Genomic DNA, 8,691 nt, shown 5'->3' with positions numbered 1-8,691 from the left:
TTTTTTAAATTTATTATTATTTAATTAATTTAAATACAAATATCTCTTTTAGTCAAATTATGATCTGATTATCTTAAATCTAACTGATTATTTAAAAATTGATCAAAATTAATTTTAAAATATCGGGACATATTTCTATAAATATTTTAAAATAATGTTTATTATAAATAAATTCTCGACACGTAAACCGAATTTTTAATTTCTCGAACCTCAAGCTTTTCTAGGATAAGAGATTTACGGGGGTTAAAACTTTGTGGCGACTCTGTTGGGGATTAAATTATTTAGCTCAAAAACATAAACTTGGCTTTTAAAAAACATTTTCAAGTTAATAGGCACATCTTAAAATGTATATCACCTAGCGGATACATATGCTTTATCCTAATAAATTCCTGGACCTATAAAGGATACATAACCCTAATTATATTCAGAAGTACATGAGAAGACTTGGTAGTTCTACAAACTTATGAGTAAATATTGTCGATGATGAAAAACAACCTGTTACAAACTGAGTGATGTTGCAAGAGTTGAAACTATAATACATGGGACCGACCATTCTCTTTGGTAATGAGCCGTCTAATATGATGTAGGCATTGTGGAGATAGGGGAAAATTCCTGACTGAGTTTATACTCCTCAGTTAGTTAGAGTGTTAACCCACCTACAATATCGGTGAGTGATACTCTCTTATGATTCATCTTAGCACACAAATCTTAGATATTTGTCCAAATCGATTGTTTGACGTGCCCAAACAACCAAAGCTCATAACTAATGAAATTACATGACTACTATATATGTATTATGTGTATGCATCTATAGTCTAATGAACTTCTCGAGTATGTTCCTTTTTTAAAAGAAAAGAGTTTTTGTAAATTATTTTGTGCGTTCAATTTCAGACAATGTCTATGTTGAGCGATACTACGTTAATTATTTGGAATGAAAACTTACACGATAAATAAAAACTTCATGATGCAAATGTAAAGGAGATGGAGCCCTGTCTCTAGAACTTTCTTTACAGGAGAGATAAATGTGCCCCACCATAAAAGAATTTCGGGATATCTTATTGATTGACAACAAAAATATTCTACACTTTAAACCTTTTATAGAATAAATGTCATTAAGAAAGCTGCTACAACAGGAATACAAATATACCAAAACAACATCTAAAAGTATCCTAAAGAAGGCTACCATTGACTTCTAAAAATGGCCTAAAATGGAAGTTAGAAATGGAAAAGTTCCTCTAACTTTAGGCTCATCAATGATGATAGTAACTATACTACATGCTCATTTCTTCTTAGCTTCAACGAATCACAAACCATCCTCCAAGATGTTAGAGATAGCCAACCATATGCCTATAGGAATCAAAGACCCATTAGATCTCATCCTAGTAGAAATACTAATGGAGTTAAATGAATCATATCTAACATCCACCATGAGAAAAAGTGACTCTCCTCTAATATTCTACATCTGGATTCTCAATAAACTAGAACGCCTCCCACCAACTGTCCCCGGTGATTCCATGGGTCCTACTCTCCAATATCGAAAGATGAGAAAAGCCATACCCGACCCTCTGATCAACGAAACAAAACTCATCACCCTCTCATGTGTAGAGAGGTCTTTAATAGTGTACATTGTAAGGAGGTTAAGAATTATACTCTTGATAGAATATCCCCTCCTAAATGTAACAAACTCCTTGATGTGGTACAAGAATAAGATTTCGAATGTATAACAAGTAAAGACGATCTTTCATTTTATTTTGATATAAATTTCGAAATGAAACTTCTTAGAAAACGAGGACGAAATTATCTCTTCTGTCAAAAAGACACTTGAAATAAACTTGAACACGCTAAATGATCCTTATATCATTTTAATTGGCCTGAGTTTAAACCCAATAGAGCGTATTAAACTAGTTGAGCTTTTAAAAGACATTAAAGATCTTTTTGCCTAGTCATACAAGGAAATGCCATACATCGATTCGAAGATCACACAATATCATTTTCCCTTTATCCAGATGCTAAGACAAAAAAACAAAAGTTTAGGCAAATGATGGATGATATTGTGACCAAAATAAAGTAAGAAGTCCCAAAGCAATACGAAGCTAGATTTCTTGAAGTAGTGGATGATCCTACCTAGTTAGTCAACGTAGTTACTATTTTAAAGAAAGATTGGAAAATACGTGTATGTGTGGACTATCGAAATCTGAATAAGGACAACCCTAAAGATCACTTCCCGTTACCTCACATTGACATACTTGTAGATCATGCTGCCGGTCTTGAACTCTTATTATTCATGGACAGATTCTCAAGATTCAATCAAATCTAGATGGCCCTATAAGACAAGGAAAAAATCACATTCATAACAGAAGTATGTACTTTCTGTTATCGTGTCATGCCTTACGGTCATAAGAACACGTGAGTAACTTATCAAAAGGAAACCACCATGATCTTTCATAACGTGATCCACAAAAAAAAAAAAGAATTCTATGTCGACGACATGATCGTGAAGTCCAAAGATCGATAAGAGTATGTTTAAAACCTCGAAAAATTCATTCAAAGAATTAAAAAGTATGAGCTACGACTTAATCCAAAGAAATATACGTTCAGAGCCACAAGAAGTAAAATGTTGGGCTTTTTAATCACCCAAAGAGGAATCAAAATTAATCCCTCTAAAATATAAACAATAACGGCTATGTCGGTACCTCGAATCGAAAGAGAGGTCCGAGGATTCCTTGTAAAAATCCAATACATTAGTTGATTCATCAATAAGATTATCACAACATATGATCCATTGTTTAAGCTTCTAAAGAAGGATAAAAATTTATATTGGATAAAAAATTTCTACAAGCGTTTCACAAAATTAATGATTATTTAAAATCTACTCCCATACTCATGTCGCCTAGACCTGGTGTCCCTATCATATTATACCTTATTGTAATAGAACTACCATGGAAAGCCTTTTGTCTCAAGAATACAAGGATAAACTCGAAACAATTGTTTACTACATCAGTAAAGAATGAATGGATGTGAAATTAACTACACTCCGACCGAGAAAGTATGTTGGGCATTAGCATGGGTCATCAAGAAGTTACGACACTACATGCATTTCCATCCAATTAAGTTGGTATCTAGATTGGATTATATCCATTTCTTATTCCAACGAAAACTCTTAAAGCCTAGGCTATCCAAATTAAAATGATGATATCCGAATATTACAGAGCATATACGATAAAATGAAGCATTGTTATAGACTTCCTAGCTGACCAACCAATCATTATTGAGTCAGAAGACGGACCCTAATTCCCCAATGATAGAATTATGAGTCTCACGTCACACACATGGAAATTGATATTTGACGAAGTATCAGGAAAGCATAGTTATAGAATTTAGATTCTTTTAGTTGACCTAAAAGGGACATACAACCCATTATCCGTAAAACTCGAATACCCCATTATCAATAACGAGGCCGAATACAAGGAATGCCTCTCAGATCTCAAATTAGCATACGAATAGGGAAAACCAAATTAGAAGTAATCGACGACTCTAATTTGGTCATATTTCAAGCCAACGACACATTATAAGTAAAATGAAAAAAAATGAAAACATACCATGCCCCTCTAACCAAACTTATGGACAAATTTGATCAAGTATCATTTGTTAATGCTTTAAGGACACAAAACCGCTTTACGGATTCCTTGACTATGCTTGCGGCCATGACTTAAATTTCATATGGAATTAAAATCATATCCCATAAGATCCGACAAAAGAAAAGACGTGCTTTTGAGAAGGGAGTAGTAACTTCTTGTGAGAGTTCTGTCAAGCCCTAGTATAATAATCTCAAAAAACATAGAGTATGGAGAAAATTCATCCCATTTCAGAGCGAAGAAACAACAAGCGTTGAACCATTATTCTACTAATTATGCTTGGATAACAAACCAACTCTACCGACTATTTTTCGACGGTCAAAACATACTATATGTAGATGATCCTGAATAAAAAAGGATCATAAAAGAAGTACAAGCAGGGACATGTGGCCCACACATGAATGTATTGACTTTAACTAAGAAAATACTCTATCTAGAATATTATTAGAAAAACCTAGAACAAGAATGTGTGAACTATGTGAGGAGATGTCATTAATGACAAATCTATGCTAACTTAAAGCATACTTCGACACCACTCCTTTATAATATGACATCCCCTTGGACATTTTCTACACGAGGAATTGATGTCATTGGGAAAATCTATCTCCATGCTTTAAACGAATACGAGTTTATACTCATAGCCATTTACTACTTCACCAAATGAGTTGAAGGAGCCATTTACAAAGTCTTGAAATCATCTCATGTGGCAAAATTCATCCGCACTAGCATCATCTCTAGATATGCAGTCCCCCACGCCTTGATTTCAGACAATGACCGATACTTCAAAAGAAAATTATTACAATTGCTCGATGAATTCAAAATTGAATATCATAAGTCATCACACTACAGACCCAAACCAATGGTGCGTTTGAAGCGATGAACAAAAATGTGATTAGGATCATTAAGAAGATGAAAAACATGTATAAGTACTAACATCAAAAGCTTCCATATGCCTTATGGGGATATCGTACAACTGCTCGAACCTTGACGGAAGAAACCCTTTACTCACTAGTTTACGACATAGAAGTCATACAACCAATTGAAATCGAGATTTTAAATTAGAGAATATTCTTAGAAATCCATGTTATCGTAGAAGATTGGCACAAATCTTGATATGATCAACTGACATTAATGGAAAAAAAGAGGTTAAATACTCTATAAAAAACTCAAGCCTATGTCAAACACCTTCAACAAAAATGTAAAACCCAATAACCTCAAAGAATGTGACCTGGTTCGCAAATGAATCTGAGAACTCTTAGACACTAGGGGAAAGTTTCGTCCCCAATGGGAAGGACCATTTTCGGTCAATAAAATACTCTTTAGAGGAGTAGTTCGCCTATCTACTATAGAAGGAGAATAATTCATTACTTCGAGCAATCTTGACGCACTTAAAAAATATTTTGTATAATATAAAACTATGCGTAGAACGATTTTGAACTTAACCTTGAAAGAAGCATATTTCCACATAAACTGATCCAAATTTTGTAAAACTTGCGCCACTAGACAAATGAATCAGTTCTGAACTACCAATGACTTAATTCTTCTCAACACAAAAATAAAAGGAAGAGAAAAGATACGTAGGCAACCTACATCTTTGTAGGTCGGGTCTTAAATAAATAATATTCTCATTCCTTTAAAAAAAAAGGAGAAAAACTTTTGATAAATAAGGAAAACCTTGATCCCTACTATGAATTGGGTACAGAGGGCCATATGTTCGAATACTATCACCTTGATGTGATGCATCAGTCAATAAATACTCTTTAATAAACATCCATTGCACTATAGATACATATGATTTTAGGAGGCAATTATGACTAAGTAAAGATCGTCACTTCCTACCAAAAGTGATAATCTTAAAAACATAACTTGACGATTTCATAAAAACTTCTATAGAAAAGATATCGGTCATAACTCTTTTTGTCTTAAACGATTATCCAAAAGAGTAACTCTCCAAATAAGATTTTGAAAAAAAACTGCAATAAAACCCAAATAATAAAGCAAGACCAAGAACCAAGAATTAAGAAAAACACTTCATCACTCATATGCAAGAGAAAAGAGAGGTTTAGAACTCAATGTTTTGGGAAGAAAAAAACCATAGACCTCATAGATCTTAACACTTTGTTTCCTCCGGCACATGACTCTTCATGAGACGAGATTTCTTCGGATTCCGCTGCCATGCTTTGAATAGGCTCAAAGTTTGTATGAACCTGTAAGGATTGCTCCGGTTGATTCATTTCGGCTTTCTTAGCAGCTTCTTCTCGCTCTTCTTCTAAGATTTCTTCTTCAGCTCTCTGAAATCTCTCAAGCAGATTTCCAGAGTAGTGAATAGGATTATTGAGGTTTTCGTGAACATTTCCCACAATGGTGTTGGGAAATAGACGGGGCTTCACAAAAGTTGCTTGCTGATCCTGTTCCTCCTCAGATGAGGAACTTTCTTCTTCATTGACTTTCTCTTTAGAGGGTTCCCCCTCAGTTCTGGAAGTTTCTGGCTGAGTATCCTCGGCCAATTTCTCTTGAACAACCTCTATTCTCGCAACAGGGGTTAAAATCACATTTTCTTCTATAGGAGCTTTAAAAGACTCCTCAGTCACATCTTCTATGATAACTTCTTCTTCATTTGTCTCAAGAGCTTGTTCAGACTCTTGGACAGTCAAATTTTCATGAAAGGGTTGATCTAGAATGCGTCTCTATTCGGCAGAAAGATTCCCGAATTCCATCAAGAGAGCAACATCCAGCTCATCAGCATCATTATCAGCATCTGGAATATCCATAGCTTCTTCTTCATTGAGAGGTTCTGCGCCAGAGCAATCGGCGCCAGGATATCGTTCAACTTCTTCAATACCTTCATTTCAACATCAGCTCCTTTCACATCAGGATTGAAATTAGCTTTCCTGGCTTCGAAAATTGGAAAAAGAGCTTTTCCAAATATGCAAGCTTCCTCCAGTTCTCTTTTCTTAAGAGCCTCGCCAACTTCTGAAGTTCTTGCCCATTTCAAAACATTCTTCTCGTTTGCCACCCTCTTCTTCCATTCTTTAGTTATGGCAGCGTTTGACAAAGAATCGTTGTACTTGGAAGACAGCCTCTCCATGGACCAAGATTCATAAATTCCCAATTTCTCAACAGTAAGAACTTTAACTTGATCTAAAATGAGGTCAATGATTCCTGTTGCCTCTGATACCTTTTCAGGAAATTGAATTACAATAGATTTACCTTTTCCGATAACCTCTACGGGTTTTGGAGCAGGTCTTGGTTCACCGATCACGATTCCATCTGCCCGTTTTCTAGAACGCATAAGTTCGAACGCAGATTGTGTTTTCTTACAAAGCTCAGCAGGAAGCTCCATACAAACAACTTTCCCAGCTACCAATGAATCTTTAGGAACTGGAATAATGGGTTCACCAGCCACAAGGGTAAGAACATCACCTTGTTCTGGTTGCGATGACTCTATAGCACCGGCGGTTACAAGATCAGTTTGAACAACAGGAGACTCAATCCTGTCAACAGTTTCATCATTTGGACCGGCTGACTCAACAGTAGTCCCTTCAGCAGATTCTCTCAAAGGAGAGAATATAGATTCAGCTTGTTCCACTACTGGCACACCAAATTTAGGCACAGCGGCCAAAGATTTAGAAGACTTCACCTTTGCAGATTTAGATGCACGGGGCGCCCTTGTCTTCTTCTCCTTTGAGGCACAAGACCTCGAAGGTTTCCTAAAAAAGGTTGAGGGAGAGGATAATTATGACATTGGAGTTACAGCAAGTACGCATGGACCTTGCTTCACCCTTGAATCAACAGATTCAGAGTCTTTCTTGTTTGGACTTTTTAGACTGGAGGAACTGGCCTCCGATTCATTCACAGTTTTCGTTCTCTTTTCCCCTGTTGAGAAAACAGAAGTAGAAGTCTTTGATCGGGTGGAGGGTTTTCCACCGGTCTGGTAACTAGAAGCACCAGATGCAGATTTAAGGTTGCTCTTCAACCTCGTCAGCGTGCTAACCACTATAAGAGCAGTAAATACTTTTGGAGAGTTGATCTGTACCGGTTCACCAACAGGAACCCCCAAATGCTTTAACAAGTGACTCAGTTGAGCCGTATATGTTATACTTTCTTTGTTCGTCTGACTGATAGAATAGCACAAGTTCTGGAAAATGGTATGAACCCAGTTTACCTGGATTCCTTTTGAGATAACACACATATAGTCAAAACGGTCTTGACTATAGAGATTGAAGGAACCAGCTTTTCCTTGTAGCGCCTTCGCCACCACGTCGTTCAGAAGAATGAAATGCGGTTTGAATACCTTCTTGAATCCATTCACATGGATCTTCGAACCATCTGCAGAGAAGGTTGTCTTCATCTCCTCCATGATTTCTGAAGTGAGAAGCAAGTCGAATAGATGACCGTCCGTCGGAAGTTCAAAGAACTCCGCATAAACATCTTCGTCGAAAGAAAACTCTGTTCCGTTGACGGTTGCTACGATGGATTCACCACCATAGTTTTCGTTTTGAAGAATATTCTAGGGTTTGGAACATCTTCACCATCTCCGGTTGATCAAACGTATACACCGATGGAAAATACACCTGCAATGTATAGTGACCGAGAGTGATTTTCTTCACCATTTTCGAAATAATATGAATAGACACAGGATTTCAGAGAGTTTTAGTGAGAGAAATGCAAAGAAAGCTAGGGTTCTTAGGAATTTTGAAGGATTGAAAGCTTTCAAATTCATGCAGTAATGTCCTTATATAGATGAAAGAGGGAAATACAGAATACCGTCTATTCTAGGGTATGACCCATTAATAAATGTTAGACGTTCTTTTTCAAGAAGTCATCATTATAAATGAGGGTATATCAGTCCTTTTGTCCAACATGATAGACATGGGTCTTCATGTTAATAAGAGATGATTGTTTGATGTTTTGAGCGGGAAAAGCAGATAGATCTCAACGTGGGACAGCTGTCCTTGATCAGTCTAATCGGCACGTAGTTAGATGTTTTTCTTAATCCACATATCCATATAACACACGTCTATTAGACGGATGAATCTATTAGACGCACGCATCT

The sequence above is a fragment of the Impatiens glandulifera genome, chromosome 5 (assembly GCF_907164915.1).
Source record: "Impatiens glandulifera chromosome 5, dImpGla2.1, whole genome shotgun sequence".
In the NCBI taxonomy this organism is placed as follows: domain Eukaryota; kingdom Viridiplantae; phylum Streptophyta; class Magnoliopsida; order Ericales; family Balsaminaceae; genus Impatiens; species Impatiens glandulifera.
Note: the sequence above shows the minus strand (reverse complement) of the source record.